This window comes from Lissotriton vulgaris, chromosome 5, assembly GCF_964263255.1.
Source record: "Lissotriton vulgaris chromosome 5, aLisVul1.2, whole genome shotgun sequence".
NCBI classification, from domain to species: Eukaryota; Metazoa; Chordata; class Amphibia; order Caudata; family Salamandridae; genus Lissotriton; species Lissotriton vulgaris.
This window is the reverse complement of record NC_141693.1, coordinates 1,866,608,215-1,866,636,164: the sequence shown is the minus strand read 5'-3', so window position 1 is coordinate 1,866,636,164 and position 27,950 is coordinate 1,866,608,215. Positions and strand designations below refer to the sequence as shown.

Genomic DNA, 27,950 nt, shown 5'->3' with positions numbered 1-27,950 from the left:
GGACATTTGCCTGCTGCCGACCTCGCCATCCATCCTTTCGGACACCAAGCAGGAAAAAGAGGTGGGAGAACAGGAGAAGCAACCAGAGTAAAGCCTCCCTCTACTGCTCCAACAAGAAACAATGCTTATTTCAAAATATGTATTTAATATTTGTTTTTCCTCCTTGATGCACTAAAACTGATGGTTTTAGCCCTTGTGCATTTTTACTTCTTTTATCCTACATCAACTATAATACGCACCGGCAGAACTGCTGATAACAATACTGACCATAACCATCTCCATACTGCTTTGTTTGAAAATATGTGATACCAGCATATGCATAGTATAGGCACATCTAGGTCCACCCTTGAAGTCCTACAAGTCCTGAAAAGAAAAGGAGTTATCAAGAATGATGAAAGCAGGGTAAAAAAGGACTTATGCAGAGCTGGAAAAAAGGATATTACACTGAGGCACCTTAGGAAGGTCTTACCCACTGTCCAAATGTAGTAACTTTCGGAAAGTAGGATCTCTCAGGCATAGTTACCCTCATTCTTTGCCTGGTGTCAGTGTGTTTTGACTGTAATACACTGGAATCCTGCTAATCAGGACCTGAGTGCCTGCGCTCTTCCTTCTCAATTCATTTGGTAGGTACTTGGAACACCCCACAATTAGCATACTGATGTTCCACTGTAAGTCCTTAGTATACGACACTAAGGTACATAGGGCATTGGTACACCCGCGCTCTCCAATGGCCTGCAGCATGTATTATGCCACCAATGGGAGCCCATGCAAACTATGTGTGCAGGTCTGCCATTGCAGCTTTCTTGAAACAGTGCATGCACCTTTCACTTTATATATAAGGTTTTCCTTATATCCCAGTCACTGCACTTTAAAGTTACAAATCACCCCTAAGGTATGCCTTACAGCCAACAGGCAGGGTGCATGGTTCTAAGGGTGAGGGTGTCCCTGCATGAGCAGAAGCACCCCTACCAACCCCGGAGTCCATTCTCTGGCTTTGTAAGTGCGAGGAAGCCATTTTAAGGTATGTAGTGGACAATGGCAAGTCGAGATGTCCAACTACATAATGGTTTAATCAAACCTGTTCATGTTTAGTATCAAACATGTTTGAATCATGCAACAAACACCGAATCCAGTGTTAGTTGCATGATTCCATGTACTGGGGGGCTCCTTAGAGGTCCACCCATGTCTAATTGTATAGCCTAGACGATTCAGAAAAGGGGGGTGGTGATGAACAGAGTGTCTGAATTAAGCAGACCACTCTTACCCAGTCCAAAGATCAGGGCTTGATCCATCACCGTTATTTATCTCACTGCACCATCCCAGTTCAGAACCTGGCTATATGCAAATCAGTCTGTCCCTGGCCCAGTGCATCATGGGAACAGGGCAGACTAAACTACCAAGCCAATTCTTCACCAGAAAGGAGACAAGCTACCGGGGACCGGTTTCTGGCATTTCAGCCGTCGTCGTCCCGGCTTGCTTGAATCCTGATGGTGCAGTGAGAAAGGGACTCATGTCTGAGTATACCCTGCCATACCTGTAGTGGCCAAAAACGATTCAGAAAAGGGGGGTGGTGATGAACAGAGTGTCTGAATTAAGCCGACCACTCTTACCCAGTCCAAAGATCAGGGCTTGATCCATCACCGTTATTTATCTCACTGCACCATCCCAGTTCAGAACCTGGCTATATGCAAATCAGTCTGTCCCTGGCCCAGTGCATCATGGGAACAGGGCAGACTAAACTACCAAGCCAATTCTTCACCAGAAAGGAGACAAGCTACCGGGGACCGGTTTCTGGCATTTCAGCCGTCGTCGGCCCGGCTTGCTTGAATCCTGATGGTGCAGTGAGAAAGGGACTCATGTCTGAGTATACCCTGCCACACCTGTAGTGGCCAAAAACGATTCAGAAAAGGGGGGTGGTGATGAACAGAGTGTCTGAATTAAGCAGACCACTCTTACCCAGTCCAAAGATCAGGGCTTGATCCATCACCGTTATTTATCTCACTGCACCATCCCAGTTCAGAACCTGGCTATATGCAAATCAGTCTGTCCCTGGCCCAGTGCATCATGGGAACAGGGCAGACTAAACTACCAAGCCAATTCTTCACCAGAAAGGAGACAAGCTACCGGGGACCGGTTTCTGGCATTTCAGCCGTCGTCGTCCCGGCTTGCTTGAATCCTGATGGTGCAGTGAGAAAGGGACTCATGTCTGAGTATACCCTGCCACACCTGTAGTGGCCAAAAACGATTCAGAAAAGGGGGGTGGTGATGAACAGAGTGTCTGAATTAAGCAGACCACTCTTACCCAGTCCAAAGATCAGGGCTTGATCCATCACCGTTATTTATCTCACTGCACCATCCCAGTTCAGAACCTGGCTATATGCAAATCAGTCTGTCCCTGGCCCAGTGCATCATGGGAACAGGGCAGACTAAACTACCAAGCCAATTCTTCACCAGAAAGGAGACAAGCTACCGGGGACCGGTTTCTGGCATTTCAGCCGTCGTCGGCCCGGCTTGCTTGAATCCTGATGGTGCAGTGAGAAAGGGACTCATGTCTGAGTATACCCTGCCACACCTGTAGTGGCCAAAAACGATTCAGAAAAGGGGGGTGGTGATGAACAGAGTGTCTGAATTAAGCAGACCACTCTTACCCAGTCCAAAGATCAGGGCTTGATCCATCACCGTTATTTATCTCACTGCACCATCCCTGTTCAGAACCTGGCTATATCCAAATCAGTCTGTCCCTGGCCCAGTGCATCATGGGAACAGGGCAGACTAAACTACCAAGCCAATTCTTCACCAGAAAGGAGACAAGCTACCGGGGAACGGTTTCTGGCATTTCAGCCGTCGTCAGCCCGGCTTGCTTGAATCCTGATGGTGCAGTGAGAAAGGGACTCATGTCTGAGTATACCCTGCCACACCTGTAGTGGCCAAAAACGATTCAGAAAAGGGGGGTGGTGATGAACAGAGTGTCTGAATTAAGCAGACCACTCTTACCCAGTCCAAAGATCAGGGCTTGATCCATCACCGTTATTTATCTCACTGCACCATCCCTGTTCAGAACCTGGCTATATCCAATTCAGTCTGTCCCTGGCCCAGTGCATCATGGGAACAGGGCAGACTAAACTACCAAGCCAATTCTTCACCAGAAAGGAGACAAGCTACCGGGGAACGGTTTCTGGTATTTCAGCCGTCGTCAGCCCGGCTTGCTTGAATCCTGATGGTGCAGTGAGAAAGGGACTCATGTCTGAGTATACCCTGCCACACCTGTAGTGGCCAAAAACGATTCAGAAAAGGGGGGTGGTGATGAACAGAGTGTCTGAATTAAGCAGACCACTCTTACCCAGTCCAAAGATCAGGGCTTGATCCATCACCGTTATTTATCTCACTGCACCATCCCAGTTCAGAACCTGGCTATATGCAAATCAGTCTGTCCCTGGCCCAGTGCATCATGGGAACAGGGCAGACTAAACTACCAAGCCAATTCTTCACCAGAAAGGAGACAAGCTACCGGGGACCGGTTTCTGGCATTTCAGCCGTCGTCGGCCCGGCTTGCTTGAATCCTGATGGTGCAGTGAGAAAGGGACTCATGTCTGAGTATACCCTGCCACACCTGTAGTGGCCAAAAACGATTCAGAAAAGGGGGGTGGTGATGAACAGAGTGTCTGAATTAAGCAGACCACTCTTACCCAGTCCAAAGATCAGGGCTTGATCCATCACCGTTATTTATCTCACTGCACCATCCCAGTTCAGAACCTGGCTATATGCAAATCAGTCTGTCCCTGGCCCAGTGCATCATGGGAACAGGGCAGACTAAACTACCAAGCCAATTCTTCACCAGAAAGGAGACAAGCTACCGGGGACCGGTTTCTGGCGATTCAGCCGTCGTCGGCCCGGCTTGCTTGAATCCTGATGGTGCGGTGAGAAAGGGACTCATGTCTGAGTATACCCTGCCACACCTGTAGTGGCCAAAAACGATTCAGAGAAGGGGGGTGGTGATGAACAGAGTGTCTGAATTAAGCAGACCACTCTTACCCAGTCCAAAGATCAGGGCTTGATCCATCACCGTTATTTATCTCACTGCACCATCCCAGTTCAGAACCTGGCTATATGCAAATCAGTCTGTCCCTGGCCCAGTGCATCATGGGAACAGGGCAGACTAAACTACCAAGCCAATTCTTCACCAGAAAGGAGACAAGCTACCGGGAACCGGTTTCTGGCATTTCAGCCGTCGTCGGCCCGGCTTGCTTGAATCCTGATGGTGCAGTGAGAAAGGGACTCATGTCTGAGTATACCCTGCCACACCTGTAGTGGCCAAAAATGATTCAGAAAAGGGGGGTGGTGATGAACAGAGTGTCTGAATTAAGCAGACCACTCTTACTCAGTCCAAAGATCAGGGCTTGATCCATCACCGTTATTTATCTCACTGCACCATCCCAGTTCAGAACCTGGCTATATGCAAATCAGTCTGTCCCTGGCCCAGTGCATCATGGGAACAGGGCAGACTAAACTACCAAGCCAATTCTTCACCAGAAAGGAGACAAGCTACCGGGGACCGGTTTCTGGCATTTCAGCCGTCGTCGGCCCGGCTTGCTTGAATCCTGATGGTGCAGTGAGAAAGGGACTCATGTCTGAGTATACCCTGCCACACCTGTAGTGGCCAAAAACGATTCAGAAAAGGGGGGTGGTGATGAACAGAGTGTCTGAATTAAGCAGACCACTCTTACCCAGTCCAAAGATCAGGGCTTGATCCATCACCGTTATTTATCTCACTGCACCATCCCAGTTCAGAACCTGGCTATATGCAAATCAGTCTGTCCCTGGCCCAGTGCATCATGGGAACAGGGCAGACTAAACTACCAAGCCAATTCTTCACCAAAAAGGAGACAAGCTACCGGGGATCGGTTTCTGGCATTTCAGCCGTCGTCGGCCCGGCTTGCTTGAATCCTGATGGTGCAGTGAGAAAGGGACTCATGTCTGAGTATACCCTGCCACACCTGTAGTGGCCAAAAACGATTCAGAAAAGGGGGGTGGTGATGAACAGAGTGTCTGAATTAAGCAGACCACTCTTACCCAGTCCAAAGATCAGGGCTTGATCCATCACCGTTATTTATCTCACTGCACCATCCCAGTTCAGAACCTGGCTATATGCAAATCAGTCTGTCCCTGGCCCAGTGCATCATGGGAACAGGGCAGACTACCGGGCCGAAGATGGCTGAAATGCCAGAAAACGGTCCCCGGTAGCTTGTTTCCTTCCCAGTATAAGAATTGGCTTGGTAGTTTGGTCTGCCCTGTTCCCATGATGCACTGGGCCAGGGTCAGACTAATTTGCATATAGCCAAGTTCTGAGCTGGGATGGTGCAGTGAGCTGAAAAACGGTGATGAATCAAGCCCTGATCTTTGGACTGGGTAAGAGTGGGCTGCTTAATTCAGACACTCTGTTCATCACCACCCCCTTTTCTGAATCATTTTTGTCCACCATAAGCGTGGAAGGGTATACTCAGATGTGAGTCCCTTGCTCATTGCACCATCAGGATTTTAGCAAACCGGGCCGAAGACGGCTGAAATGCCAGAAACCGGTCCCCGGTAGCTTGTTTCCTTCCCAGTATAAGAATTGGCTTGGTAGTTTGGTCTGCCCTGTTCCCATGATGCACTGGGCCAGGGTCAGACTAATTCGCATATAGCCAAGTTCTGAGCTGGGATGGTGCAGTGAGCTGAAAAACGGTGATGGATCAAGCACTGATCTTTGGACTGGGTAAGAGTGGTCTGCTTAATTCAGACACTCTGTTCATCACCACCCCCTTTTCTGAATCATTTTTGTCCACCATAAGCGTGGAAGGGTATACTCAGATGTTAGTCCCTAGCTCATTGCACCATCAGGATTTTAGCAAGCCGGGCCGAAGACGGCTGAAATGCCAGAAACCGGTCCCCGGTAGCTTGTTTCCTTCCCAGTATAAGAATTGGCTTGGTAGTTTGGTCTGCCCTGTTCCCATGATGCACTGGGCCAGGGTCAGACTAATTTGCATATAGCCAAGTTCTGAGCTGGGATGGTGCAGTGAGCTGAAAAACGGTGATGGATCAAGCCCTGATCTTTGGACTGGGTAAGAGTGGTCTGCTTAATTCAGACACTCTGTTCATCACCACCCCCTTTTCTGAATCATTTTTGTCCACCATAAGCGTGGAAGGGTATACTCAGATGTGAGTCCCTAGCTCATTGCACCATCAGGATTTTAGCAAGCCGGGCCGAAGACGGCTGAAGTGCCAGAAACCGGTCCCCGGTAGCTTGTTTCCTTCCCAGTATAAGAATTGGCTTGGTAGTTTGGTCTGCCCTGTTACCATGATGCACTGGGCCAGGGTCAGACTAATTTGCATATAGCCAAGTTCTGAGCTGGGATGGTGCAGTGAGCTGAAAAACGGTGATGGATCAAGCCCTGATCGTTGGACTGGGTAAGAGTGGTCTGCTTAATTCAGACACTCTGTTCATCACCACCCCCTTTTCTGAATCATAATTGTATAGCCTGGCAGGGCCTGCGTGTTAGCTAGTGCTGCTGCTGACCCCAGACACTCTTCTGCCCTCCTGCTGGTGAGCTTAACTCAGGCAGGGGAAGGCAGAACGAAGGATTTGCTTTAGAGGAGAGGTGTAGCCACCTCTCCTTTAGAAGTAGATGTCTTAGACTAGGGTGGGGGTGCTCCTGAGCGCCCCAGACTGCTTTGAAGGGCAAATTTGGTGCCCTCCTTGCATAAACTGTTTTTGCCCAGTCCAGGAACCCTTAGCTCCCACTCTTGCACAAAACTACACAAAGGACAGGAGAGTGTCCCCCCTCCTGTCCAGCTCCTTTCCTGGGAGGTGGCCAGAGCTCTGCCCGGTGGCCACTTGATTCTGCCATCTTGAAACTTAGATGGGCAGAGGCCCCTGGCAGCATCTGACTGGTCAGTTCACCAGAGTTGTGGCTCTGACCCCTTCTGAGGGGTAGGTCACCGCAGATATAATCCTAGCCCCTTTCTGGGTTACTTAAGGGTTCCCCTAGATTTGTCTGGTCTTTGCCTTCAAGAACCGACTGGCTTTCTCTGAAGATTCGTCACAAAACATTTCTGCTGTTGGACACTGAACTCTGCTGCTGGAATGAAGCCAGAAACGAAGAGAAGACTGCCTCTAAAAGGAAGACTCCTAAGGCAACTTCATCTCCGTGCTCTTCCAAGTTGTGCAACTTCTGTGGTCTCCAGAGTCACCAAGGACTCTGCCAGCATCAAAATAGCTAGAAGGAATCTCCCTTGGAGTGAAGGAGTTCCTCCTTTGCATCCACAGGCACCTTAACGACTACAACCGACTTGTGGCTCCTGCTGTCCCACAGACACCTCCCGGCTCTGCAACACAGGTGGTGGTTTGTTGGCTTTTCAGAGAACTGACCTGCCTTCCCTGCAACTTCAGAGAATGTAATCCTTCTCCAGCCTACCTGAACCGAATTCCTGTGCAATGCGTCTGTTCGCTGTTTCCCAGACCAAAGATCTTTAAGCTCCAAGAAGCCCCAGCCTCAAAAATCACACAACTCTAAGAGTGTCATCCTGCCTGCATCACAGGCGACGTGGGCCTCCAATTTGTGTGCATTGCTGAGGCCTCCTTGCGACTCCCTATGCCTGCTGTCAGAGGGCCCTTCTGGGCCAAGGGCCACTCCTGACTTACCCTTGCTGGGTGAGTTCTTCAGACCTTGCTGGTCTGCAACACAGCATCTCTTCATGCAACACGTCTGTTGCATTTGCCAAGGCTTGTTCGTGGTCCAGCCAGCCACTGACCTTCCTGCATCTGAAAAACCGACGTGGGACAGCTTGTGGACGGCATGTCCTCCTTGCAACTTGGGATTCTACAATCCCTCTCTAGTCTACCAGAACCACACCTCTGTTAACTCTGTTTGTGCATCGAATATATCGCCATGGCTTACTAAAATACTCCCTTGCCTCCTATGTTTCTAGGACACCACGACTCAGGTGTCTAGATTTACAGTCGAACACCAAATGGAGTGACACTCACCTTACAGATAGGTGAGTGGTTAGACATGATTTGTCCACACAGACTCTGTTGTGGTTGCTAGAGAGATTCCCTTTTACTTACTCATAGCCATTTTTAATTAACACAGTCTTCTTTTTAATTATTACATCCTTCTGTTTTAATAAGGGTCATCTGACCTTTGGTGTGATGGATTTTACATAAATCCACGAGCAATGCGGAAAACAATAGAGAGGATTTTGAAGTCACAGTGACACCACACAGTCTCCACATTGCTAGTAAAGGTCTCTATGCCACTCTTGGCTGACTCGCGGTCAGGGTCTGCCAAAATATGCCCCCAATACTGTTATGAAGGAAACAAAGTGCAGCTCGACAATCCGACCCCGGCACTGTCACTCCTCAGCGAGTACTGGCCGTGATACTGACTTGAGCGGGGGCTCGCGCTGCAAAGATGGGAAAGGCAGAGTGCGGTCTCCCATAGCACGCACTCCGCCCCAGGCGGCGACACACACACACTTGCTGAGCGTTACCTGGGGACGGGGGGACGGGGTGTCTCTCTCTCTTCTCCTTGCGGCTTGTGCGTCTCGCTGTCCGGCTTCAGGTTGGAGATGGTTGCTTCTCGCAGTGAGAGTCGGGCTTCCAGGCGACAGCCTCGCAGCTGATCGGCTCCCAGCGCGACTCCATAAATCTTGGGCAAAGGACCTCGGACCCACGCTGGTGAAGGTTCACAGGTCTCTCCTTGGCAAAGGCAGCCTCGAGCCGGCGGCAATGATTTCTCCCGGCTCCCCCTTTGGACGACGGTCCGGGCCGATGGCGATAACGATCACAGCACTTCTGTCACGCTTTCGATCGAAGTAGATCACAAGACTGCTCCGGGGCATACAGTCACGGGGCAATTCTCACGAAGGTCTCAGGCTGCAAAAGCACACGCACACAGCGTCGCTGAGACACACTTGGAAACTTTGATGTTCTTGAGTTTCCATAACAGGGAGCCAGCTCCTCTCGGGTCCTTGGAGACAAGTTACTTCAGGACACAGCACACAGCAAAGTCCTTTCAAGCATGGGAACACAGCACACAGCAAAGTCTCTTGTCCTCTCCTTAGTCAAATCCGCAAACTGCAGGTCAGCCCCAGAACACACAACAAGGGAAGTCCTTCTCTTCAGTTTCTTCATCTGTTCTTCTTTGGCAGAGGTTCCTCTTGATCACAAAGTAGTTTCAATCCTTTTTCAGGCTTGGGTTCAGTCTTGAGTTCAGGGGTTTCAGCTCTCACATTTATAACCCAAAATACCTTTGAAGTCTTTGTGTTCAGGGGGCCTGAGCATGGTCCAAACCAGACCTGGGTGTCTTCCTGCAAGTGCACACCCTCTTCCTTTGATAGTGAGGGTCTGGGCCCCAGATGCTCCGGTGGAGGTGGAGTCATCCTTTTGTGGCAGCAACACAGCCCTCTTCACATCCAGGGGGCTACTCCTCCCCCCACACCAAATGCAGGCCAGCCTGCTGCTGTCTCAACTACTCCTCTCTGGTGTCAGGACACTCCTCAGATCCTGTCACATCCAAACCCAGAAAGTTAATACACAACCGGCAGAGGCACACCTGATGGTTAGGACAAGAAACCAGCCCCTTCTAAAAGCGTGGTTACTAAAAGCACAATTTAAAAACCATCTTCACTAAACGATGTGTTATTAAATTCTGATTTCAGGCACACTAAACTCCATCTCTCCATTATATGCCCATGGGAAGATATGCTGGAAACATGTGCATAAACAACAATTGATGGACAGAATGCAGAACAATGTCATACATTCATCCAAGTACAAAGATCTGGGCCTAAATCCATCGTTTTTTTACTCACCATGCCATTCCAGTTGGGACCCAGCGATATGCAAATCCGTATTGACCCTGGGCCCAATGGGAACAGTCCAGCCCGACCTGCCAGGCCAGGTCCTCCCTGGACTGGAAACAAGCATCCTAGGACTGGTTTTGAGCTTTCAGCCCTCATCAGCCAGGATAGCTTGACTCCAGTGGCATAGAGAGCATGGGACCGACGTCTGGGCATACCCCTCCCACTCGGGGTGACAAATGCAAAAACAACAATTGATGGACAAAATGCAGAACAATGTCATACATTCACCCCAGTACAAATATCTGGGCCTAAATCCATTGTTTTTATGCTCACCATGCCATTCCAGTTTGGACCCAGCCATATGCAAATCAGTCTTGATTTTGTGCCCAATGGGAGCAGTCCAGCCCACACTGCCAGGCCAGGTCCTCCCTGGACTGGAAACAAGCATCCTAGGACCAGTTTCGAGCTTTCAGCCCTCATCAGCCAAGATAGCTTAATTCCAGTGGCATAGAGAGCACGGGACCCACGTCTGGGCATACCTGTCCCACTTTGGGTGACAACTGCAAAAATAACAATAATTGGACAGATTGCAGAACAATGTCATACATTCACCCCAGTACAAAAATCTTGGCATAAATCCATTGTTTGTTTGCTCACCATGCAATTCCAGTTTGGACTCAGCCATATGCAAATCAGTCTTGACCCTGTGCCCAATGGGAACAGCCCAGCCCGAACTGCCAGGCCAGGTCCTCCCTGGACTGGAAACAAGCATCCTAGGACCGGTTTAGAGTTTTCAGCCCTCATCAGCCAGGATAGCTTGACTCCAATGGCATATAGCGCACAGGACCCGCGTCTGAGCATACCCATCCCACTCGGGGTGACAAATGCAAAAACAACAGTTGATGGGCAGTATGCAGAGCGATGTCATACATTCACCGCAGTACAAAGATCTGGACCTAAATCCATCGTTTTGTTGCTCACCATGCAATTCCAGTTTGGACCCAGCCATATGCAAATCAGTCTTAACCCTGCGCCCAGTGGGAACAGTCCAGCCCGAACTGCCGGGCCAGGTCCTCCCTGGTCTGAAACAAGCATTTGTTTGTGGAAACATGTGACACAGCATTCCCCATTCAGTCCTCTTGAGGAAATATAAATTTTATGGTCAAGAAATGTTCCCTAACGTGTACCCCACCGTCTCCATGTACCAGCCTAAAGTGCATGTAACTTCCCTCCTGTGCCAGCTATGAAGACGCAAATACATTTGCGTCCAACGTTAACATGTCCTCTTTCAGATCCGCCCTGAACGGGTTGAATATTCCGTTCCTAAGTATGCCATGCCAACGTCTTTATGTAGTGTACTTTACACGTTTTTCAGCTCTGGCGAAGTAGGCCCTGAATTCTGCCATCAAGCCTTTTCCTGCCTTCTGACTCCGAAAGCCTCAGCCCGGGCTGCCTCTGTACCCGTGACCTCTGCCTTACTCCCTGCGCGGCTAACGGCGCGTAGCTCAGCCTGCTGCCTGCCAAGACTGTATTCAACCTTCGAATTATCTGCTCCACTCTTCAAACATACATTCTTGCCTACTAGTTCAAGTAAACATCTCCCCAGCTGCAGAGCAAAGGGCCCGGCGTCACTGTCTCCGTGCAAGTAATTCATAGCTCTGTTACCATGATAGGCCCATGCCCCCTCGCATCTCATGCAGACACGTAGACGCCTATACACGCACTCACAGTCAGTATAGGGTAGCCTCTGCCCAAGAGACCTTTCCCTCTAGATAATATGGTTCCCAAACATCAGATATCAGATATGATCTAGGTACGAGTTGATCTGACATGCCAGACTTCTGTCTCTTTCCGCTAGTGTAAATGTCAAGTCCCCTGCACCTTCCAGTTCCACGTCAATCACACGTTATGCAGCTGCGTGCGCATCCAGGCCTCAGATTTCTGCTGACATTGCAAAACTCTGCCAAGTACCCACCTACTTGTGAGACTTACATATGACGTTCTCTAGCACACCCCTCTATGTTCACGCCCAGTTCACGCCTCCTGATTACGTATTGCTAACACGTGTATGCTCTTATCTTGTTTCTCTCAGCTGTTACGCCTACTGTATTGGTTTTCAGTATATGCTTTAAGTATAAAAGTTATGTCTTGTCAATAAAGTATGCTCTATCCCTTCCTGCACCCCAGTGGTGGCAGGAACAAGATATCCGATCTGGTACCATGACCATTCCTTTTTAAGGAATAAAACCCCTAAGAACTCTAACACCACGGACTCTGCCTCTTTCTTTCCGATTGAGTTATTTTTGTTTAAGTACTTACCTGCATAGAAATTAAGACGGTAAATCAAATATTTACCACATTATTTTGGCGCCCGAATAGGGACCCCTCCCCCACCCCACGCGCCGGTTGGTGCGTTGCAAGCTCTGTCCCCTGCCATCAGTTAGACGGAACTACGCGTACTGGCAGGATTTCCTGTTTCTCCCTCTGACCCACGGAGGTGACGAAGACTGCGATCAGCACCCAGACGAGGCGGTGAGGAGTGCGGAGGATCCCGACCAGAGCCTAGCCGAAAGAAGCAAGGTCCGAGGTGTCAAGAGGCCCACCAGTTTTCCGAAGTATCCACGTGTCGAGTCGAGTCCAGTCCAGTCCGGTCCAGTCCAGTCGAGTTTTCCGAGGCCTTCCGTTCCGTGCTTCCCGGTGAGTACCATTGCTGGGTCGTATCTAGACGGGTGCATTATTATGTATCCGGTAAAGACGTGTTTGGGTACACAAACGCGGTCTGCACTGTTTTAGACAGTGTATCTGTACTGTTTAGCAGTATATCAGTTATTCAAGTTCTTGCACTGTCTTCGACAGTGTATCTGTGCTGTTTAGCAGTACATCCAGTATCTAGGGTAGAGATATATGTTCCGAATGTTTTTTCATGTAATTAATGTCGTGGTATGAGTGACTGTTTTTTTATGTGCATTATTGTGTTCGTGTGTAACTAGCTGTGTTCAGAGTTAAGTAGCAAGGATTGAGCATTCAGTACTAAGTAACAAGATGCCGTTCTTCAATAAACTAAGACAGATAGGAACTAGGAAAGGGATGCTAGAGGAAGAAATTCCTATCCCCCCTAGGGACACTCCTGGTAATTTTATGTACCATAAGCATGGCTTAGATGCCATATTGTATCTAGATTTATGGGCTGATTATACCAAGCACTTAGACGAGAGACACAGATGGCCAGTTACAGGAACATGGGATGCCGAGTGCATCGTGAAGGTAGAAGAAGCGCTATGGAAAAAGAAAGCCAGACAATCTCAGAAAGACGCCATAGAATTTTGGCGTAAAGAATCACATAAACGTGCTGAAAAAGCACTCCGTAGAGAAGACAGACATAGAGAAGAGTCGGATAGAGCCCGAGAGAATGAATTAGTTAATGAAGGGATCCGAGTAAAATCAGAACAAGTAGACCGCGCGCGAAACAATCTTATAAATGGCATGTACCTTGTGGCCGAGGGTTCGCCTGAAGCCACTTCAGAAATACCGAAAAACCTGCCGCCACCATTAGTTCCGACTAAAGTAAATCACAAGACCACCAAAGATATATTCCTTGCCTCCTATCTAGACGATGTAGCACCCGCTTACACCAATCCACGTGCCCGCGTCCCGCCTACTGATGGTGACGGAGGTGGCAACCCGCCTCCAGACCACATCCCGCCATTACCACAACAAGGTTCCCCCGTTCGACAGCCTGCTCCACTTGTTCCTCCACCTCCACCACTTCCCACACCCAAGATTAATATACCGAATCCGTTTGTGCCCGATCCTAGTAAGAGACAAGTTCAGACACAGATACAGACTCCACAGAGAAGTAATGTTCAAGCCTCTGCCTCAGGAGGTGCGACAGGGGGTCTCCAGACCCCGCCAACAACACACAGATTACACCTTAGAGACCTGCTGAAGCACCATACACCGCAATCACCCCGTCTCGACATACTCAAAGAACGTCTTCCAGTTTGCAGATACGATCCCGTACCCGGTAAAGAAGATAGAATGTTGATAGCATCATTACGCTTGCGACAAGCCACAGATTACCTAGTGTTATTCCCAGGGATGACTGATCACCTAGACAGTATATATCATTTTGTCCAGACTGGGGAAAATCCCGAAAGTATTAAGGAGGCCCTGGCACACCAGAAAGTTGACACTCAAGCATATGTATTGCGTTTTTTTATAAATTGCTTAATAAGAGACCGAGACAGGCCTGGGGCAGACCAGGATGAAATGGAAGCACTAAACAAGTGGGGTCAAAATATAGCCGATGGAAAGCATGATAAAATGAATTGTATATCGAGCATGTACAAGAAAATCAGAAAGGCAGTAATAGAAATACACGAAAAAGAAAAAGAAAGTGCCAGGAATGATTCTTCCGAGGAAGAAGGACCTGAAGAACCAGAAACGATTACAGATACGATAGCATATGTGGGTAAGGGAAATTACCTTAGGAAAGGCATTCGTCCAGAAAGTAAGAGAGTTTTTCTCTCTGGCATATCAAAACCGAGTTCTCCTGAACATCTGTTTCAAGTTACCGATAAAATGCTTCAAGAACAAATGGGGTACCATGTACTCAATTCTATGGATGAACAAGAACTAGCCCGGTCAGCAGTGCTGTGGGCTGACAATATTAACACATACAATGATGATACAGTAGCACAGACTTTTCTGAACCTTTCCCCAGACGAGCAGAAATTAGCTGGTATATACATGATTCAGCATCTCATCACGTTATACAGACAACAACATTCTGATCCAGGGCCCTTACCTGATACATTAGAAGCACTACTTATGAATAGATGGAGAGGCCTAAGTACCAGATTAATTCAAATAATTCTAGAACAACGACGTAAATATAACGCTTTCTTAGGCCCACAATATGTTCCAGCTCAGCCGTCAGAAAGGAAAATGTGTCACTTTGAGCATTTTGACAGACAGAATCCCTTACGGGAGGTACACCCAGTTATGGGCACTAATAATACCTTGGAACGTGTGTATGTTTACACACCTTTAACAAAGTTAGAATTGTTAGAAATGAAGAAACTAGTACCCTGTCATGATAAAGACCCTACAGGTTTTCACAGAGAACTTAAAGATATGTTACTCATGGGAGATTACACATACACAGATATTATGAAATTGTTAAAGGTACTGCTGCCCACCGGCATCTACGAGAAACTCAAGGAAAAAGAATGGGAGGTGGGAGATAAAAAGATTATATGGACTGAAATAGAAGACGAGGAAAAAGGTCGTACCCCAGGGGTAGGCCTTGGGGACAAAGCAAAAGCATTACCAGGTCTAATAGTACAGGTCTTACCAAGATTATTAACAACTAAAAAGGAAGACTGGGACGCAATCTCAGCCTGTAAACAGAAACACGATGAAGATACCAGCGACTTCTATTCAAGATTTGAGAAATGTTTTATTATTAATAGTGGCCTAAAACCAGGTAGCGAGTCGTACCCGCATCTTTTTGTATCAAAGTTAGTCGAGAATTCCTTGACCGCAGTCAAGAATCGTGTATATAAAGTTGAAAGTACATGGCAAGCAAATACGCCATCACAGATGTTACAAATGTTACAATACCACCAGAACAGAATTAGAGAAGAACAGGATCACGAACAGAGACGTATGAAAGACACAAAAATGAAAATGTTAGTGGCACAGTCGGTTCCAGCCGACGGCCAGAGAAAGGGTACGACCCAGACAGGAAATTCAGCAGCTCCCGTTAAAGGGACATGCAACTATTGCAAGCAGCCAGGTCACTACGTACATGAATGTTCAGTCCTGAAACACAATATAGCAACAGGTAAAACTAAGGAAAGACCGCATCCGCCTAGACAAGACCAGGTTCAGCAACAGACTTCACAGAACTCCCAACCTATGCATGCTCCACATACAGCACAGACCGCAGCGGTATCACAGCCACAGTCACAGCCCATAGCCGCAACGCAGCAAGTTTCACGGCAGATGTGCCAGTATGCCCAATCTGATTATCCCGATTATCAGCGATACACATGAAACAGCCTAGAGAGGGAGGTTGGCTTGCCTCTTATTGAGATTCCTGTAGATCAAGAGGGTCCTTATGTACACAGTCAAGTATTGGGAAAAGACAGAAAGTTTTTAATTGACACAGGGGCAAGTCGCACAACAATTAGCCATAATGAAGTCCCAGGGGCACCCCTCTCAGGCTCACAGAACGTTTCCCTTGGTTTTTCAGGACAGCCTATTGTAAATGAGGTATCGAAACCAGTCCCCCTGGCTGTGGGTCCATTATCACGTGTTACAGACTTGTTACTTACGAAATCATGTCCCGAAAATCTGTTAGGTATCAAAACATTGAAGGCTCTAGGAGCTGTGATATGTTGTTCTCCGGAAGGAGTTAGACTCTTTCTGCGTGACTTTAAGGGTCACTATGTATTACGAGAGTTCGATGTCAGATTGAAAAATGTACCGAAACACTTGTGGGCACAAGGCCCAACCGATGTAGGTTGCATGCACATTACACCATACCGTGTTACACTCAGACCAGGAGTTGTTTTGCCGCGTATCAGACAATACAAGTTACCACCCGATGCTGTAGTGGCTTTACTGGAAATCATTGAAGAGCTCATTGCCCAAGGAGTGGTCGTAGAGACCGACTCCAATATCTGTAATTCCCCTATCATTCCGATTCTTAAATGTACTGATACCAATGCACCGCCAGTATATCGGCTGGTGATTGATTTACGAGAACTGAATAAATGCATCGTTCCACAGTACCCTGTGGTTCCCGACATCTCATCCCTATTGACTGCTATCGATTCAGAAGCAACGTTCTTTACTGTAATTGACCTCAAAAACGCCTTCTTCAGTGTCCCTATTGACCCAGAGAGCCAATACCTCTTCGGATTCAGTTTAAATGGACGAAGTTTCAAATTTTCACGCGCACCTCAAGGATTCACAGAAAGCCCCAGCATCTATAGTCAAGCACTGAAAAGACAACTCGATTGTATTCAAATGCCAGTTAACACCGCTTTACTGCAATATGTCGATGATCTGCTGATCACCGCACGAAGTGAACCCGAATGTGAACAAGCATCACTGACAGTTCTACATTTTCTGGCCGACAAGGGACACAAGGTGTCTCCTTTGAAGCTACAATTCTGTGTTCAGCAAGTTGTGTACTTGGGTCACTTGCTGTCCAAAGTGGGGAGACAGCTCACTCCTGACCGCTTTCAGTTAATTGTAAATATGCCACAACCCCAGACACAAAAGGAAGTGCGGGCCTTTATAGGCCTCACCTCGTACTGCAGACAATGGATTCCCCAGTATGCATTTCTAGCTAAACCACTCATTCAGTTGACAACACAGGAGGCAGCGACTTCGACTGCCCTTCCTTGGACTCAGGAACATACACAGGCCTTTGAGGAATTAAAGAAAGCTTTATGTCAAGCACCAGTTTTAGCAACACCATGTTACAGCAAACCTTTTACGCTTTTTGTTACAGAACGTGATGGTACAGCGTTGTCTGTCCTCACTCAAGATCAAGCAGGTTCACATAAGCCTTGCGCTTATTTTTCAAGTACATTGGATTCAGTAGCCCAGGCGCTTCCTGCGTGCTTAAAGTCAGTCGCAGCGACAGCCCTAGCAATCAGACAGAGCGATTCAATTGTTTTAGGACATCAATTAACAGTACAAGTCCCACATTCTGTAGAGGTTCTTTTAAATCGAACCCAGACTCAACACTTGACTATAGCACGACTGACAGGTTATGAACTGACACTATTCCAGCCACACATAGAAATCAGACGCTGTAACATCCTGAATCCCGCAACATTGTTACCTTCGATTATGACTAATTCAGCCCCGCATGATTGTATAGAGATCATTAATGCAGTAACAAAGCCCCGACGAGACTTAACCGATGTTCCACTGACAAATCCAGACCTAACACTTTATGTGGATGGTTCATGTATGAGAACAAACACAGGAGAATTAGTGGCCGCCTATGCAGTGACCACTGAAACTGAAGTAAAAGAAACATATCGTATTGATACACTGTCCGCTCAAGCAGCAGAGCTCATCGCTCTGACCCGAGCCTGTATACTAGCCAAGAACAGAAATGTTAACATATACACAGATTCACGTTATGCTTTCGGAGTTGTACACGACTTCGGAGTATTATGGCAAGAACGAGGTTTTTTGACCTCTCACGGTGCCAAGATCCAACATGGTCCTCTCATTCAAGCACTGTTAGAAGCAATACATCTGCCTTCAGGCATATCCATCATGAAATGTAAAGCACATACTAAAGTTACAGATTCCGTTTCCCAGGGTAACGACCTGGCAGACCAAACAGCAAAACATACAGCATTGACTCACACCCAGACAACTGATATGACAAAGACAATAGTACCGACACATTGTATGACAGTTAAGGATCCCACACTAGATGTAATCGATATTCAGACACATGCTACTCCAGACGAAATCAAGAAATGGACTGAACTAGGAGGGATCCAGACAGATCAAGGTTGGATGACAAAGGGAAAATCTACATGGTTTCTCCCCGACTCTATGGTTCAAGTCATAATAAATACAGCACATAGTCCAGCACATCTAGGAGAAAAAGCTATGTTAGACAGTTTACAGAATCTCTGGTACAACAAACACTTACGAGCAGCAGCAAAACAGAAAGTGCGTACTTGCATGATCTGTTGTCAGTTCAATCCAGGTAAAAGCGTCCCTGTAGAGCAAGGTGGATTCCATCCTCCTGATCACCCTTTTGAAGTCCTCCAGATGGATTATATCCAGATGGACCGTTGTCGAGGATTTAAGTACGTCCTCGTAGTTGTTTGTGCACTTTCCCGTTGGACCGAAGCATATCCAGTCTCAGATTACACTGCTCCGACCACTGCCAGGCAGCTGGTTCGTGAATTCTTCCCACGGTACGGCTTGCCCCGTGTCGTGTACTCAGATAACGGACAGCCATTCTCATCCGAGCTCATGAAACAGGTTTCCCTTCTGCTGGGATATCAGTGGAAATTCCACTGCGTCCGACATCCCGAAGCCGCTGGCCTTGTAGAGAGGCATAACCAGACACTGAAAACACGCCTTGCTAAAATCTGTAAAGACAAAGGGGTCGACTGGATAGTCGCCCTGCCAGTTGCACTGTTCTACATGAGAATGGTCCCCCATTCGAGATCAGGACTATCCCCGTATGAAGTGGTCTTTGGACGACCACCGAATATGTGGGGGACGCCCATGCCTAAGAAAATAACCGATGTTGATTGTAACATGCTGACAGATTACCTTGCCTCCTTGATGTCTGCACTCCAATCATGTCGTTCACAGGTTGCTGCAGCCTTCCCCGACAACACTGATGTAAAGACACACGATGTCCGTCCCGGGGATACAGTCCTAATTCGTAACTTCGACAGGAAAAGCCCGCTGGAGCCCCGCTGGAAGGAGCCGAAGATCGTCCTTCTTACCACGAGGACCGCAATCAAAGTGGAAGGCCGAAAGGGGTGGATCCACACGAGTCATATTAAAAAATGTAATGAACTATTGCCAGAGACTGACTCGTCCACCCCCTCCAAGGACTGCCTCGATACTAAAGACTTTAAAGTTCCAAAAAGAGAGAAAACTCCCCAAGAGGAGTATCGATCAAAGCTTCGATCTAGCAAGTCAGACAGTTTAATTGTTTAAGTCCTCCCCTAGGTGAATCGGTTAAATAGTTTCTGACATGTATCCCCTAGATCGAGATAGAGAGAGAGAGAGACAACTCAAGAAACGTACATATTGTAAATCACTCCGTAGTCACTGTATAGTGACATTATTGATTATGTTTTTTCTAAGTCTTCTGATTATTGTTGCCAGTATATTGCTTCCTATATACTACCCTATCTTCAAGCGTGAACAATCTGCTTACAATGTCACTGCTGAACATTCTTTTAGTGAGTTACCCCCCCATGAATTATCTTACAGACTTGCGCTGCGCAACAATACATTCATTAGTATGTTACATCACTCCCATCAGACTAATAATGCTACAAACTGTTGGATATGTGGCCGACTCCCTCCCTATCAGAAATACAAGGGAGTTCTGCCCCTCTTTCCGTACCCGTTCACTCAGAATGGCTCCTGTGGAGCATGGTTTAGAATAATTAATTCCTTAGATTCTGATATTGCTGTTTTCGAAGGAAATTGGGTTTGGGGAAACCTGAACTTAGTTCTGCTTAACGCCTGTTATCCTGACAAAAAGGGACTTCCCATAAGAATAGGAACTGATCTAGAAAATGAAGTATATGGATTAGGTAATTATACAATTAACCTTATGATTCTTACTGTTGAGTCTGAAGCTGCACCAGTTCTCCCTGCTATGTCAGTATTACCAGTCACGGGTGATTTATGTGTCAGAAAGAAGGGTTCAGTACACTTAGGTCATAGTAAATGTACTACTGTGGTCGAATTCAGTGATCAAGGCAAATCTTCCTTTAGAGCCACTCGTCATTCCTACTTTGTTTGCGGCTATACCGCATACATACGTTTACCTCCAGATTGGGATGGTACCTGTTACATTGCATTCCTTCTGCCACCTGTTTTTCTAGCCCCTCCTGATTATCACAGAAATACAAATCTAGTAAAGGATAGACTCCGAAGAGATCTCCCGATTGTCGACTATACTGAAACGGCATGGGAGCAATACACAGATTTCAATAAAGGATTCTTTTTCTTCACAGGTCCTGTCCAAAATAGTAAACTAATACGCAGATTAACTAGAACACTCGAAGCAGTAGTGAATGAAACGGCCTCCGCTCTAGGTAACTTAACAGAGGAGCAATCTGCCATGCGGGTTGTTGTTCTCCAGAATCGTCTTGTTATTGACGTCATCCTAGCAGATAGGGGCGGAGCCTGTAAGGTCATCGGGTCAAGTTGCTGTGTTTTCATTCCAGAGAACGCGCCAACAGTATATAAAGCTATTACACGTCTTCATAAAATTGCAAGTTTGATACATCAGAATCCAGGCACCTGGACTTGGTCCGGTTGGTTCTGGACAACGTTGACCGCTTGGGGATGGAAGATCCTATCCTTCCTAGGCATTGCCCTTGTCATAGTATTCAGCTGCTGCCTGTGCCTACAGTGTGGGCCAGCGATTTGTGGTCTGTGCGCCACTTCATGTATTACACATTCCAGTTTTCACTTAAAACGCGAAAAGAAGAAAGAAGAGCAAATAATGTTACAAGAACAGACTGATCGGTTTATGAGAATCGATATATCATGAAGGGTCCGTAGGGAACAAGGAGGGAATGAGGAAATATAAATTTTATGGTCAAGAAATGTTCCCTAACGTGTACCCCACCGTCTCCATGTACCAGCCTAAAGTGCATGTAACTTCCCTCCTGTGCCAGCTATGAAGACGCAAATACATTTGCGTCCAACGTTAACATGTCCTCTTTCAGATCCGCCCTGAACGGGTTGAATATTCCGTTCCTAAGTATGCCATGCCAACGTCTTTATGTAGTGTACTTTACACGTTTTTCAGCTCTGGCGAAGTAGGCCCTGAATTCTGCCATCAAGCCTTTTCCTGCCTTCTGACTCCGAAAGCCTCAGCCCGGGCTGCCTCTGTACCCGTGACCTCTGCCTTACTCCCTGCGCGGCTAACGGCGCGTAGCTCAGCCTGCTGCCTGCCAAGACTGTATTCAACCTTCGAATTATCTGCTCCACTCTTCAAACATACATTCTTGCCTACTAGTTCAAGTAAACATCTCCCCAGCTGCAGAGCAAAGGGCCCGGCGTCACTGTCTCCGTGCAAGTAATTCATAGCTCTGTTACCATGATAGGCCCATGCCCCCTCGCATCTCATGCAGACACGTAGACGCCTATACACGCACTCACAGTCAGTATAGGGTAGCCTCTGCCCAAGAGACCTTTCCCTCTAGATAATATGGTTCCCAAACATCAGATATCAGATATGATCTAGGTACGAGTTGATCTGACATGCCAGACTTCTGTCTCTTTCCGCTAGTGTAAATGTCAAGTCCCCTGCACCTTCCAGTTCCACGTCAATCACACGTTATGCAGCTGCGTGCGCATCCAGGCCTCAGATTTCTGCTGACATTGCAAAACTCTGCCAAGTACCCACCTACTTGTGACACTTACATATGACGTTCTCTAGCACACCCCTCTATGTTCACGCCCAGTTCACGCCTCCTGATTACGTATTGCTAACACGTGTATGCTCTTATCTTGTTTCTCTCAGCTGTTACGCCTACTGTATTGGTTTTCAGTATATGCTTTAAGTATAAAAGTTATGTCTTGTCAATAAAGTATGCTCTATCCCTTCCTGCACCCCAGTGGTGGCAGGAACAAGATATCCGATCTGGTACCATGACCATTCCTTTTTAAGGAATAAAACCCCTAAGAAGTCTAACACCACGGACTCTGCCTCTTTCTTTCCGATTGAGTTATTTTTGTTTAAGTACTTACCTGCATAGAAATTAAGACGGTAAATCAAATATTTACCACACTCTGGGCAAGATGGCCTTGCAACAGTGAAAAACTAATTTGGCAGTATTTCACTGTTAGGACATGGTACACACCTCAGTACATTTCCTACCTTTCACATACACTGCACTCTGCCCACGGGGGTACCTTGTACAAACTGGGGTGGCAGATTGGGCTAAAGAACGGTGATGGATTAAACCCAGATCTTTTGACTGGGTGTGAGTGTTTGATTAGTTCAGATGCTCCGTCCATTACCACCCCCTTTTGTACCGCTTTTGGCCGCCATAAGTGTGGCAGGGTATGCTCAGACGTGAGTCCCTTGCTCACTTTGCCACTGGACTCAAGCAAGCCGGGCTGAAGACGGCTGGAATGCCAGAAACCGGTCCTCGGAAGCTTGTTTCCGGTCCAGGGAAGGCGTGGCTTGGCAGTTCGGGCTGGACTGTTCCCATGAGGCACAGGGTCAGACTGATTTGCATATAGCCATGTCTGAACTGGGGTGGCAGAGTGGGCTAAAGAACGGTGATGGATTAAACCCAGATCTTTTGACTGGGTGTGAGTGTTTGATTAGTTCAGATGCTCCGTCCATTACCACCCCCTTTTGTACCGCTTTTGGCCGTGATAAGTGTGGCAGGGTATGCTCAGACGTGAGTCCCTTTCTCACTTTGCCACTGGATTCAAGCAAGCCGGGCTGAAGACGGCTGGAATGCCAGAAACCGGTCCTCGGAAGCTTGTTTCTGGTCCAGGGAAGGCATGGCTTGGCAGTTCAGGCTGGACTGTTCCCATGAGGCACAGGGTCAGACTGATTTGCATATAGCCATGTCTGAACTGGGGTGGCAGAGTGGGCTAAAGAACGGTGATGGATTAAACCCAGATCTCTTGACTGGGTGTGAGTGTTTGATTAGTTCAGATGCTCCGTCCATTACCACCCCCTTTTGTACCGCTTTTGGCCGCCATAAGTGTGGCAGGGTATGCTCAGATGTGAGTCTCTTGCTCACTTTGCCACTGGATTCAAGCAAGCCGGGCTGAAGACGGCTGGAATGCCAGATACCGATCCTCGGAAGCTTGTTTCCGGTCCAGGGAAGGCATGGCTTGGCAGTTCGGGCTGGACTGTTCCCATGAGGCACAGGGTCAGACTGATTTGCATATGGCCATGGCTGAACTGGGGTGGCAGAGTGGGCTAAAGAACGGTGATGGATTAAACCCAGATCTTTTGACTGGGTGTGAGTGTTTGATTAGTTCAGATGCTCCGTCCATTACCACCCCCTTTTGTACCGCTTTTGGGCGCCGTAAGTGTGGCAGCCTATGCTCAGACGTGAGTCCCTTGCTCACTTTGCCACTGAATTCAAGCAAGCCGGGCTGAAGACGGCTGGAATGCCAGAAACCGGTCCTCGGAAGCTTGTTTCCGGTCCAAGGAAGTCATGGCTTGGCAGTTCGGGCTGGACTGTTCCCATGAGGCACAGGGTCAGACTGATTTGCATATAGCCATGTCTGATCTGGGGTGGCAGAGTGGGCTAAAGAACGGTGATGGATTAAACCCAGATCTTTTGACTGGGTGTGAGTGTTTGATTAGTTCAGATGCTCCGTCCATTACCACCCCCTTTTGTACCGCTTTTGGCCACCATAAGTGTGGCAGGGTAAGCTCAGACGTGAGTCCCTTGCTCACGTTGCCACTGGATTCAAGCAAGCCGGGCTGAAGATGGCTGGAATGCCAGAAACCGGTCCTCGGAAGCTTGTTTCCGGTCCAGGGAAGGCATGGCTTGGCAGTTCGGGCTGGACTGTTCCCATGAGGCACAGGGTCAGACTGATTTGCATATAGCCATGTCTGAACTGGGGTGTCAGAGTGGGCTAAAGAACGGTGATGGATTAAACCCAGATCTTTTGACTGGGTGTGAGTGTTTGATTAGTTCAGATGCTCCGTCCATTACCCCCCCCCCCCTTTTGTACCGCAGGGGGGTACCTTGGGCCTACTATAGGGCTGTCTGATGTGCATAAAAAGGGAAGGGTAAGGACTGTCAAGTGGGTGCACTTGTCACGACAACAAGGCAGTTAACAAACTGCATGCAGGCAATACAGTGGCAGGCATGAGATCTCTTTTTAGGGCAACTTGTGTGGGTGGCATAATTAGTGCTACAGGCCCACTAGTTGCATTTGCATTACCAGCCCTGGCACACATAGTGCACTTTACTAGGGACTAGTTAAAGAAACATACCAATTATGGACAACCAATTACCATAACACTTTATACAGGGAGCACTTGCACTTTGACACTGATCAGCAGTGGCAAAGTGCCCAAAGCATCTATGTCGGCAACACAATGTCAGAAAAAGGTATAGGAGGAAGGCAAAAAGTTTAAGGAACTTTAGCTAAAATGGGCCAAGTCCAACAGGCAGTCTGTAAAAACGGCGTCCAAGAGGTGCCTGGCTTTATGGGGAGGCTACTGGTAATCTGTTCTAAACCTGCGCTGGTCACCAAATCCACAAGTCTTCGTCTTGAAAGTTATCCAGGTGAAAATTAAAATCCCCTAGGATTGTGTAGTCTTGTGAATTAACTTTGTATTCAAGTAGCTGCCCCATAGTGTGAATAAAATTGGCCTCGGGTCCTGGTGGGCGATAAACTAGCAGCCCGTTTAAGGAATATACATGATTAATGGCTAACTTGAAGGAGAGCACATCGCAGTCGGGGTCTGTAGTGATACCTTTGAAGTATGCTTTCTGTTGATCCCTTTAAATAATGGCCAGCCCTCCTCCTTTTTTCCCCATCCGGTCTTTCCTGGTGATTAAAAACCCTGGTGGGATGGCTACCACTAGATCAGGGCCTGAGGTCTCATCGGACCAGGTTTTCACCACTAATATTATGTTGAGGGAATGTGAGTCTACGAAGCTAGCAAACTCATGTTTGTGTTCAATCAGTGAGCGTGCATTTGACAGAGCGCAAGCCATCACTAGTGTAGACCTGTTTCCCAAGGGATCGGATAGATCCTTCCTTGTTCATTTGTAGGACTTTCTGAGGTCGACATTAGTATACAATGTGCTCTTTATATCTGTGAGCATAAGTTTACAGATAGAACATGTCTGTCTCCTGGAACTTTTACCACAGCTAAGAATTGGGCCAGGGCATTGTGGATTAGCACCCGATGGCTCCAAAATCTTACTTCGTGAGTATGTGATCATGGTTTCCAGGATGGGTCCTGAAACCAACAGAGTGGCTGGAGCTGAGCGTGGTACAAGCGCGGATGGGCGCAGATGGGCTAGCCTTTGGTGCGCCCGCTGCGCGCATCCGCATCAGGGGTGATTTATGTAGTCCCTATCCCCTGTGGAGTCTGGAGACTGTAATGCTAATCGCTCAAGATGATGGCCGTCGAACGTTCTAACCAGCCCAGACCTAGCCAGACTCTCTCCACTCAATCGGCACTGCCAAGGTCTGTGGTGGACTGGAGAGGGGTGTACTGGAAGGAGGGAGGACTGTGTGGGGAGTGAAGACCACCTGACCACCAGGCAGAGGTATTAAAAGTAATTGAAAATGTCAGAGACTGAGAGAAAATTCTGTGTGTAAACACGCGATGTGCAAATAGCTGATTAAACAATTAAAATGGTTGTAAGCAGTCTTTCAGCAAACCTCTGAGTGTTTCCGCAGGTGTAGAAGGCTTGTGGCTGCGCTTCCACTTCAGGGGTGATTTATGTAGTCACTATCCCTTGCGGAGTCTGGAGACTGCAACGTTAACCACTCATGAGGGTGGCCGTTGAACGTTCCAACCAACCAAGACCTAGCCTGACTCTCTCCACTCAATCGGCACTGCCAACAGCCGTGGTGGATCGGAGAGTGGCGTACCGGACGGAGGGAGGTCTGCGTGTAGAGTGCAGACCACCCGGCAACCAAGCAGAGGTATTAAAAGTAATAAAAAATGTCAGAGACTGAGAGATAATTCTGTGTGCAAACACACAATGTGTAAATAACCTATTAAACAATTAAAATGCTTGTAAGCAGTCTTTCAGCAGACCTCAGAGCGTTTCTGCGGGTGTAGAATCCTTGTGGCATTCCATTCTCTTAGTATATGGTTTGACCCCCCCATATGGGCCCATGTGTTTTATGTGCTCTAATTACCTGTTTTGAAGTATATTTCTATGTGTATTAATTTTTACAGGTAGGAGATATACCAACGTAGTTTTAGTGTATAATAAATACAAGATATGTTTCTACAACTGGTGAGGTTCTTTCTTGTGTGTAAGTTGCACTGACTGACTGTGTGGTAATGTACCCGCATTATGCCCTCTTGAATAAGCCTTAGCTGCTCTCCACACCTACACCTTGAGGGCTTTGGTTAACAGGGGCCACTAAAACTATCACTAAGGGTTGCCTGGACTCAGTGTAGAGTTCCTCATAAATAGGTGTACATCATAGGCTGTGCCAGCCTCCTACAGTAACTATTTGGCTAAACTCCTGCTTCCTGAATGAATAGTCTGGCCAGTCCTCAACATCATCAGATCAGTATTTCTCCGTGATAAATGGCATACCGGGGCCAAGTTCAAATGTAGAGTAATATTATTGTGTAATGGCACTGAGACAAGCAGCCCTGTAATGTTTGATAAGATAGGACAATGTCAACAAATATGGAATGCAAACATACAGAGATATGCATGGATACGAACTACCACACACCCTAGAATGGCAATGAAATTACCACATTGTTCTCTTTGTTTCGGAGGAAATGGGACAGTATAGGTGGGGCGTAACCTCAAGTGTAATGCCACTGAATACATCGTTGATATGCAGAGGGGCACCTCCAGCCTCATGGATCACAACTGGCAGTGTGGAGCCCAGCTCCACATGCAAATACCTCCAAACTGGAATGTCCTCTCCTCACTTGTGACTCTACACCCGCCTCACTGGTGGCACCTGAAGTGGATATTGTAATGCTACATGACCATCCCATGACACGTCCAATGGCCTTGTTGCATCACCACATGAAGAAAAGCGCTGCAGTATACTTTGGCACTGCAGTTTGGGAAAAGGTTCTGCAAAAACACAGACTTTTTAGTGATGCCCAGCTGTTGTACGGTAGCATCTTACCATGATTCAGGTCAATGCAACCTCCCACTGGCTGTAAATCATGTAGTGGGAACTCATGAAGGCCATCAATGCATCTTAAGATGGATTCAACGTGGTTATAGATGAACTGCGTGCCACTAGACTGATAGTAGTGCAGCACAGATATGTGCTGGACTTCATGATGGGTATGGAGGAGGGTGGGTGCAAGAAGATTGGGTTTTTCTGCTGCACTATGTGCCTGCCAACGATGCGTACAGTGGGACAATGACTGAGGCAATTCAGACATTGCATGACCTACACAAGAAAATGGTCAATGAGAGGGGTGCTCCTGATGAGCGGTTTGTGGGCGGGTTCGAATGGGTGCCAACCTGGAAGTCTGAATTGATCAAGGCCTTGTTACCACTAGTTGTGTTATTGCTGTTGATATGTTTTTTTTTCAGATGGTGACAGTGTGCTGCAAGAGGATGACAGCTAACATGGGAGGAGCGTTTATAGTTAGGAAAAGTGCTAAGGGTGTCAGAGGGACAGGATAG

General features: G+C 47.6%; 1 pseudogene; it reads left to right on the top strand.

Annotated features, from left to right (window-relative positions):
• LOC147717558 (uncharacterized) lies at positions 1-27,950 on the top strand (annotated as a pseudogene).